A 10,315-nucleotide genomic window follows, 5' to 3' on the forward strand; every position below is an offset into this window, starting at 1 on the left:
GGGGGAACACAAAAATTCAGTCCATAACAGGTACATATCTATAACTACTGTATAGGATGGGTATTGACCATAAAAGGATACACTCCAGTTATATCAATGCTATTGGATTTTAATAGTGTCTATCCAACCTCCACACACCACACCATAGTGGGAAACATCCCTTCTAGGGGCAGTGGCAGGTTATAGGGAGTGCTGGTGGCCAAGTTCTGCTCCAAATGGGTAAGATAGCTATGGAGTGCCCTAGCTCAGCATCTTCCAAAAGGGCCACTGAGAAAATTGTTCCAAACCCTATAGAGAGCAGCATAGGTGTGATGGCTGCTAGCCCCAGAGCAAGTATGGCAGCAATAACAGGTTGTGCTAACCTAGATTCCATCAAAACTTCAGAAAAGTTTGCTCCAGATGCTAAGGGTGATAAAACAGCAGCAGAACAGTCTGTCAGTCACCAAAACCCCCAAACAAGAGATAATTTGAAAGAGCATAAGAAATTTAAAGCAAACAAGGTCCCTAAAACATGCAGATCATTAAAAGAAAGGTTGTATTTGCTACCAAAGGAAAACCCTGCATCATAAGACTAGTAGCAGAGAAAAAGAGGCCAATTTAGAGCTCTGAAAAAATCTTGCAAGAATACATGTACTTTATGGCGATGGTTGGGGGAAATGATATGATCAAAGGGACCAGCAGAGCTCACAGATATGAGCATTCAATGCACAACCAAGCAGATAGCCTGATGCAAAAATTCAGAGTGGACTTGGCTGCTCCTGTGGAGCAAAAAGTAAATAAGTCAATACCTGGACTTTGGAGAATTAACAGGATAAATGAGGCAGAGACAAGAACCAGGTCAGGGAACAGATCTCTGTTCTTCCTTTCAGGGAAAGGGGAATGCTCAAATATTTCTGAACTAGCTAGAAATTGGGAATGAAATGGCTCTTAGTTTACTGTGTGTGGATTGTCCATATTTTTCTTTTGTTAAGCTATAAAATTACATAAATATTCTAGGTGCAAGATGGCATAGACATGTTGCTTGGCTACGAGCATTATAAGGTCTGTTTTTGGCTGCTATGAAAGTTGGAAAATTTATGAAACCAAGTGGTCTGTAGTCATGAAGCTTGCTAATATTGGCAGTTATGATAATGTTTCATTCCAAAAGAAGAAAATGTAATGGTCTCATTATGGGTGGAATTGTGTCCCACACAAATTCATATGTTGAAGTTCTAACCCCCAGTACCTCAGAATGGAATCTTAACTTGCAGATGGAGTCTTTCAGAAGTAATCAAGTTACAATGAGATAATTAGGGAGAGCCAAATTCAATATGACTGGTGTAATTGTAAAAGGGGGAAATTTGGACATAGGCACACAGGGGGGAACCATCAAAGATTGCCACCATGTCACCAGAAGCTAAAGAAGAGGCATGGGACATATTCTTCCTCACAACCTTCAAAAGAAACTAACCCTGGGCACCTGGGTAGCTCAGTTGGTTAAGCGCCTGCCTTCAGCTCAGGTTATGATCCTGGAGTCCCAGGATCCAGTCCTGCACTGGGCTCCCTGCTCAGGGAGTCTTCTTCTCCCTTTGACCCTTCCCTTCTCGTGCTCTCTCTCTCTCATTCTCTCTCTCTCTCTCATAAATAAATAAAATCTTAAAAAAAAAGGAAACTAACCCTGCCAGCACCTGGATCTTGTACTTCTAGCTCCTAGAACTGCAAGAAAATAAATTTTTGTTGTTTAAACCAACCACTGTGTGTATTTTGGCATGGCAGCTCTAGTAAACTAATGTAAATCTTCATACACAAAATTCAGTATAGGAGAAAGTTCTATGCTATGCTGTCTCCAGCTTCAGAGCCCAGTCTGGCCAGTGAAAGTCCTATTAAGGACTAACAAGGCTCCAGCAGGAAAATGGCCTCTGTGGCTCCTTTACAACTGAGAATCAGAACAATGTCACGGCAATGACTGGAGCTTTCTATGTGACCTTGGACATTGCTAATGCTTTATCTCTTGTATTACTTACTCTGTGAATAAAACCAAAACCAGTTTGCTTTCATCTAACAGACCCTGTTATATAACTTTACTTTCCTGAACTCATCAGTGATACATCATCAAAACAACAGATAAAGTACAATATGAAGTGCTGGTGAATATTCAGGCAAGAGCAAGATCTACACTTGTTCCAGCGAGATCTACACTTGAGAAGATACCGATGCTTTTTTCTACTATTAACATAAAAAGAAATAAGTGTAGGTACTTCTTTAGCTGCTCCCACGAAATTCAGTTTTACTTTCATAAGCATTCAGTTATGAATATTTCATAATTTCCTTTGTATTTTTTCCCCTGAATCCATGAGTTAATTTGAGGTCTATCATTCCATCTAAATCCTTTCGGTATTTTCTAGATACCTCATTGTTACTGTTTGCTTATTTCGTCCAGGGTAGTTAGAGAACATAAAACTCTGTATGACTTCTATCATTGGAAATTTGTTGAAGGAGGACTTCATAAACGTCAGCTTATTTCATCCAGGGTAGTTAGAGAACATAACTCTGTATGACTTCTGTCATTTGAAATTTGTTGAGGGAGGACTTCATAAACGCCAGTTAGATTCGTTGGATTGATAGTGTTCAGATTTTTTATAGTTTGTGTTGTACATTGTATCTTTTCCATCTTCTCATTTTCTACTCACTTATATCCCTATTTTTGAAATGCATCTTTTGTAATTAGCGTACAATTTCACTTATCTTAAAATGTCTTTTTTTTTTTTACTTTCATTTTGAAGTGTATATTCACTGGCTAGAGAATTCTACGTTGATAGTTTTTGTTTTTATCTTCTCTTTCAGCACTTTAAAGTTTCTGTCCATTGTTTCTAAGTCAGCTAGTACTCTTTGTTTTGGATCTTCTGTATGTGATATCTTTTTACCTTGGATTATTTTTGATATTTCTTTTAATCTTTAGGTTTTAACAGCTGGAGCAAAGTGTGATTTGGGATGATTTTCTTTTTAATTAATCTATTTTGTGTTTTCTGAGCTTCCTAGATCTGTGAAATGCTTCTGAGCAATTACTGCCTCCTTGTTACTGGGCCCCACTTGATATAAGTCATCTCACTGAAAGAAAAGTCATGACTCGAACATTCTTATTCTGCAACAGGACTTTTCAGAAATAAATTTCCATAAAGTGAGGCAAATTTCCCATGGTTCCATTGTGAAATGGAAATTATAACTCCAATGAAGGGCAAACCTGGTCTCTGGAAACTGCTATTTCCAATTAGACACTGGGAAGGCCTTTGTACTATAATGATAATTTTAAAAAATTGACTCAAGTACATGCTGCTTACAATACTTGACACCTAGATTGATAGCACGGTTAATTAATAAAACAGCCCACCTCTAAAAATGTGATAAAAGCAATAGAATAGTATAACCATTCACCTAATAATGATAAATTGTTGATACCCCAATCTATTAAATGCATTTTCTTCTAATACTCTTCATAAGATAGGGTAGAATTATTCACCATTGACACTATTGACATTTTGGATCAGATCACTGTTTCTTTGGGGAACTAGTATGGGCATTATAGTATGATTAGTAGCATCTCTAGCCTCTGTGTACCGGGTACCAACAGCATTCCCTTCCACTGCCGGTTGTGACCATTAGAAATGTCTCCAGACATTGCCATGCATTCCCTGCAGGGAAAATAACCTCCAGTTGAGAACCACTGCTATAGAGCATACCTTCCTTAAAGTAAGTCTTCATTCAGGTTTTTTTTCTGGAGAGGAGAGGGTAGAGGTGTTTCTAATGGCCTATCTGGGCAGGAGTATTCGTCTATTCAGGACTGAATGGTTAAAGGGTTGCTACCCTCTGGAAACACACACGACAATTTATTAATAAATTTGATCTTCGTATAACACTTATAAATGCCTATGTGAAGTGACACATCTAGAGAAAACCATCTGGATTTACAAAGCCAATTAAGCCTATTAGTCATCATCTATTCTACAGCCCGTTAAATCCATGTTGTAAACCATCATAATAATGGAACCACCAAAAAGGATGAGAATAGCCAGTTAGAAACTTTTCTGACTTATGTAATTGTCACTGGGCCAGGCTTTTCAACTTTTCAGTGACAACTTCTATAGGACCAACTGGTCCCATTCTAGTCAGTGATTTTATTTATTTATTTATTTATTTATTTATTTATTTATTTATTTTTAAAGATTTTTTATTTTTTTGACAGAGAGAAAGAGAGCATAAGCAGGGGGAGTGGCAGGCAGAGGGAGAGGGAGAAGCAGACTCCCCGCTGAGCAAGGATCCTAATGCGGGGCTCTATCCCAGGACCCTAGATCATGACCAGACGCTTAACCGTCAGAGCCACCCAGGCACCCCCTAGTCAATGATTTAAAATGACACATGAACATACACACTTAGCCAACTTTCCATGCATCCAAGAGTCAGGGAGAAAAGGACTGTAAGAGGAAAACAGTTAAGTGCTAAAGTAATCCTTATGCTTTATAGTGCTTTTTCTAAACCTCAGCAGATAGATAGATAATATTGCTCAGGTGAGGGACACCCAATGAGCATGAACAAAGACACAGACTTTGCTTCAGGTGATTCCACAGCCACTGTACTCTGCCTCCAGATGTTATTCATGGTGACAAAAGGATAATTATTGGGTTTCTATGGAACTTATCACTCCAGAAAAGGGAATAGGAACAGTCCATCTTATCCATGAGAATGCATGGCATTCAATCTTGGAAAGTGGTAGGAGACCAGGAAAAGGTGATAAATCTCTCTCTTCTTTTCTAACAGATAGGGACAAAAAGCTCCAATCAACCTCCAATGATTTTCCCAGGCATCAGCTCATAAAGTAACTTCCTCACAATGTTGGATATGTCACTTTCCATCTGATCCAGTTATATGAGATTTTATTTATTCTCACATCCCAGAAAATGTCTCAAATATCTCCATGACCTGAAGTGACAACAGAGATAAAGGGGGAAAAGGAAATAGTTCCATAAGCATTGAGGGCTACCCTAGGGAGGGGTGGATCTGGAGTATCTTGGAAGCTAATTTCCCTCTCTTTTGGTGGATCAGTAAAGAGCTGACTCAGTAGGTTTGAGTGGGTTAATACCAGGAACTGCTGTTGGACATTTCTTCTATCAGGCCTCCTTTTCAACCAGAAAACTTCTATTTTTTACATGTTTATACAACTGTTTCCTATCAGTTGACCCAATAAATAAGTCATTAATATGGGGGGAACATCTCTACTGAAAAGTTGGCCATGGTGGATACAGTCCATCTATACTAAGACTAAACTGTGGGGTCAGGGTTAACCTTTTGAGATTATGATGTTCTTCTACTTAAACTTCAGGCATGTAAATTTTTCCCCAATAAAGATTTTTTATACGCACACTATGTGTAACTAGTGGTGTCCCTCTGTAAACCTTTAGTATCATAATTTTATTCTAGAACATCCTATAATGTTCATAATTATTATAAATTTATATATTAAAAAGAAATATTTAATATGTTAACAGTATTTTAAGTAGTTAATATGTTGGAACTCTCTAAAATAACATTAACGCATTCAATCATACTTTAAAATCTCTTGTATAACTACTTGTGTAGTAATGAAAATATATTTCATTTTTTTTTTTAATTTAAAGAAGTCATAAACAGCATTTATTACGTTGGTATATTATACTGGTCTCATTGCTGTTCCTTCACAGTTACGCGGTTTTCTGTCTCCCCTCTCACCTCCCACAGTCTGGCATCCTCGAACCATTACCTCACAGCAGCACTATGCTTCTTCCCCATCTCTAACACCATTCGTTCAGAGGGTCAAAGTTCTGGTCCACAAACCCTTCCCTCTAGGAAGTTCAATGCTTGTGAAAGAATTTGTAGTAAACCAGGCCCCCTAGGATGGCCAGCTCCAGTAAGATGACTATGGAAAGTAGCAGCTTATTGGTTGTCACTTTTCTGGACATTGAAAGGAGAATCTGAAAATATATTTCATGACATTTCGATTAAATCTCAAAATGCTCATGGACTATAATATTAGCATTATCATTAAATGCTTTTTGCTGTAGAGAAAAGTCAAATTGATTTGATAATTAAGATTATGCACAGTAAAAAAATAAAAAATGAAATGTCACCCAATCTTGACTTGAAATTCAAATTTGGATTCTTGTTTTCTCCCAAAATTGTTTCTGACACTAACGTTATTCTAGTATATTTTGTGTTCAAATGATTTTAAAGTTTTTTTTGTTCGTTTGTTTTTGTTTTTCCTTAATAAGCAAAGTATTGGCAATGGAATGTAATGAGTTTCAATAAAATTTCCATATATAGCTTGGTCTGGGGCAGGCCCAGTAAGGGACCCCAGCCTCCCTTCCCAGGGGGCTGTGTTTTCCCTGTCCTGGGGAATCTGCACCTCCCTGGCCAGACATGGAAGGAAAAAGAGCAAAGCTTGCAGAGGCTGCAAAGAGAAGACACAAGGAAGCTGCATCTTGGGACATTTTGGATGGTTCATCTGTGGAAGTAGAGAAAGAAAAAGAAAAAAAAAATAGAAAACCAAATTGCTGTATCTGGGCCCCCACCAGAAGGTTAGGTGGACAGTTTCTTAAGCATAACATGAGTAGAAAAGTTTACCTCCAGTAACTAATATCTGCTATCAAGTGGCTGTCCTCAGCTTAATTTCTTCTTCTTCAGACTTTGTAATTTTAGTGCCATTAAATCCAGTCAGTGTTTTTTCAATATTGATATATTAAAAACGCTTTTGATTTTCAAAGTTAGAAAATGGACTGACCTTTCATTTAGTACTTATTTTCCTGCATTTGCTCTTCTGCAGGTAGTGGGTAATTTGCCAATTTTTAGTAGTTAAAACATGGACTCAAACAGTGAATATATGTATATATATATTGCATGTAAAAAGTCTGCATACACTTCAAACATTAAAGTTTGCCATTGTATTTTGTCTTCTTTACAAAATGACCTGGCTACCTATATTTTTCTGCTTAGCCTTGTATCTCTTTTTATTTCATTATCTATGAAGGCTTTTGCTTAAACTTATGGACTTCATGCATTTAAACTTATCATCAGGGAAAATCTTTTTTTTTTTTTTTTTTTTTGAACTGCCATGCTGAAGGTTTTATTTCTTGTCATCAATATCAGTTGTATTTCAAAGACTTGGTACTTCATTTAATCGTACATTTACCTGTATTTCACACTGTGTTTATATAAAGGTATTGTAAATTTTGAGAAAAATAGTTTAAATTTCCACTGATAGACTAACGATCATCAGGGAAAATCTTGAAAAATCATTTGAAGAGCTTATGTGAAAGAACATTGTAAATTTTTATAACTTACTAAGTAATGAATATTTGTAGAAAATGTTGAATTTCTCCTAATTTATTTTCTATTTCTGTGGCTTATAAAATTAACAGTGTTTCACATTGCAATAAAGTGGGGTTTTTGCTTGCTGAAAATAAATTCCATATGTATTTTTATAATGAAAGCTATACAGCATAATTAAAAAATATCAAGGAAATGACTTTTTGGATATGACACCAGTGGAATATGACGTGATAAGAAGACTTACAAAGAGTATATATTGTATAACTTCATTTACATGAAATTTTATAATGGACAAAAATATCAGCATGGCGGCTGTCATTTGGAGGCTGGAACTGGGACTGATTTGGAAGGGGTATGAGGATACTTTCTGGGACAATATTTTATAATATTTTTTACTTTGATGGGATTTGGTTACACAGGTGAAATCTTTTGTCTAAAGTTAGACAATGTACACTTGGGTTTTGTATTTCATTGTATTTCCAAAGAAATAAAAGAAATATTGAATTCTAATTAACAACAATGCTATATTTAGGAGGAAGTTTGCAGATGTCTGCTATTTACCTTAAAATGCATCCAAAAATAAGATGGACTGATAGAAGGGCATTTAATGGTAGAATCAAAGTAGTGGGTATATAGGTGTTCACTGGAAAATTCTTTTAACTGTATATTTTTGAAAAATTTTTTATCAAATGTTGGAAAAATATAATGAGATAAGATAAAGTAAAAATTTGAATTACCAGATGAACACAAAACTTATTATTAAGAATAATATATAGGGGTCCAGTCGGTTGAGCACTCCACTCTTGGTTTTGGCTCAGGTCATGATCTCAGGATCCTGAGATCAAGCCCCAAGTCAGCTCCACACTGAGCACAGACTCTGCTTAGGGTTCTCTTTCCCTCTCCCTCTGCCCCTTCCCCCCTGCTCTCTCTCTCTCAAATAAATTAATAAATCTTTAAAAAAAATAATAATATAGAATATAGGGGGCCTGGTGGCTAAGTAAGTTAAGCATCAGACTCTTGATTTTGGCTCAGGTCATGATCTCAGGGTTACGAGATCCAGCCCCGTGTGGGGCTTAGTGTTGAGTGGAGAGTCCACTTGAGATTCTTTTCCTCTGCCCTAACCCTTGTTCACTCTCTCTCTTTCAATAAATAAATAAGTCTTAAAAAAAAAAAAAGAAGACTATGTAACTAACAAGAGAAACACTCAGACCACATAGCTGCAGAGAATATTATCAATGCCTTATAAGATGGAGATTGTTTATATGCGGGTCTATATAAAGTCTAATTGTTATATGCAATATGGAAACTATTATTAGAATGAGAAAAACCTAAGGTGCAAGGACTTAAGATTTGTGGGGTGTATCAAATTTTCCACTCTTAGAACTTTTCTCAAAAATAACATAAAAGAAGCAATTCTACTCTGCAGAATACTAATGTAAAAAAAAATACATGAAGTCTAAAGAGAAAGAGAGCAAATGGAATATTAAATTATTTTCTAAAAATTAGACTTGCCCTTAATCTGATTCTCTTCAGAAGGTAATAAGCTCCTTGTTACAGAAAGTATTCAGCATATCATTGAAATTTTTCAGTAGTATAGTGCAACAAGTAGGCCAACATAGAATGTAACATTCTCAAGTTCCCAACTTGTAAGACCTTTTGTTGTGATTCATGGCTATTCCTTTTTTTTTTTTAAATGATCATGTCTTATTGTTTAGCAGCTACATTTTCCATTTCATAACTTAATTAAAGCAGCTCCTATAAATATCCTTGTTACAAATCTCTTGATCCCTCCACTAAATTAAACTTAGCTGTAAAAGTAACCAGTTTTCATATCTTCTTATTTCTTCAAAATGTCTTCAAAATGTTCATTTGGGACTATGGAGTACATCCTAACTTCAATTTAAATTGCAACTGGAGCTCTCCACCACTGTGCTTGTCCTCTAACCAAAAGATACCTATACGAATTGCTGCCTAAAACATCAAAAATTCTGTTGTAGAGCACCTGAGTGGCTCAGTTGATTAAGCATCTGACTCTTGATTTTGGCTCAGGTCATGATCTCAAGGTCATGAGATGGAGCCCTGTGTTGGGCTCTATGCTCAGTAGGGAGTCTGCTTGAGATTTTCTCTTTCCCTCTCCCTCTGCCCCATCTCCCACTTTCTCTCTCTCTCTCAAATAAATAAATTTTTAAAAAATTCTGATATTGTTCTAGTTTATATATTTTAAGGGCACTTTTAAATTATATCAAAATAGAAATTTAAATATACCATATGTAATCATAACCATGAAAATCTAGAACTCAATAAGAAGAAGTTTGGGAAAAGGTTATCAGAATCAAATAGTGGGGCATAATTTTGTAGTTGAAGTCAGTCTAAAGAATAGTATTTCACTGGAAGGCCATCATGGAAAACAAATCTTAGAACTAAATTTGTTTGCATATTGGAGAACCAGAAGTAGGAGGAAAATGAAATGGGATAATATTGGGGGTAAAATGAAGAAACGGATCAGATGAGGTTAATAAAGCCAAGAATTAAGAACCATGGTAGAACAAGGTACATAAAATAACAAGGTGAAGGTGAGGTCCAGAGACAAATTTGAAGAAATCGGTGTATGACAACACAACACCTTTTTTTTTTTTTTTTTTAAGGCGCTGAGTATTTTATCCTTTATTGCTTTTCTTTCTGCCTTAGGGCAGATTAGTTTCATGTTTCAAGGATTTAAGGAAAATGACATAGTTTTATTGTACCTTGATTTCAGTAAGTCAGTAAACACAATTTCTCATATTACCTTCAAGGGAATGATTGAATAACAAAATCTTGATGACAAATTGGTGAAATTATGACTATATGTGTGATTAAATTTTTGAAAGTTGATTATTATAGTGAGGTCAAGCTAGAGGAAAGATACTAGAGATAGTATCTAGTAAAAATACAACAGAAGACTCAAAGTCCATATAATATTTACTATGTATTTAACTTAGAT

General features: G+C 35.9%; 1 pseudogene; it reads left to right on the top strand.

Moving 5' to 3' along the window:
- Positions 1-643: 643 nt before the first annotated feature.
- Positions 644-6,605, top strand: LOC118530511 (small VCP/p97-interacting protein-like; annotated as a pseudogene).
- The last annotated feature ends 3,710 nt before the right edge of the window (positions 6,606-10,315 follow it).

Source organism: Halichoerus grypus, chromosome 1, assembly GCF_964656455.1.
Source record: "Halichoerus grypus chromosome 1, mHalGry1.hap1.1, whole genome shotgun sequence".
In the NCBI taxonomy this organism is placed as follows: Eukaryota; Metazoa; Chordata; class Mammalia; order Carnivora; family Phocidae; genus Halichoerus; species Halichoerus grypus.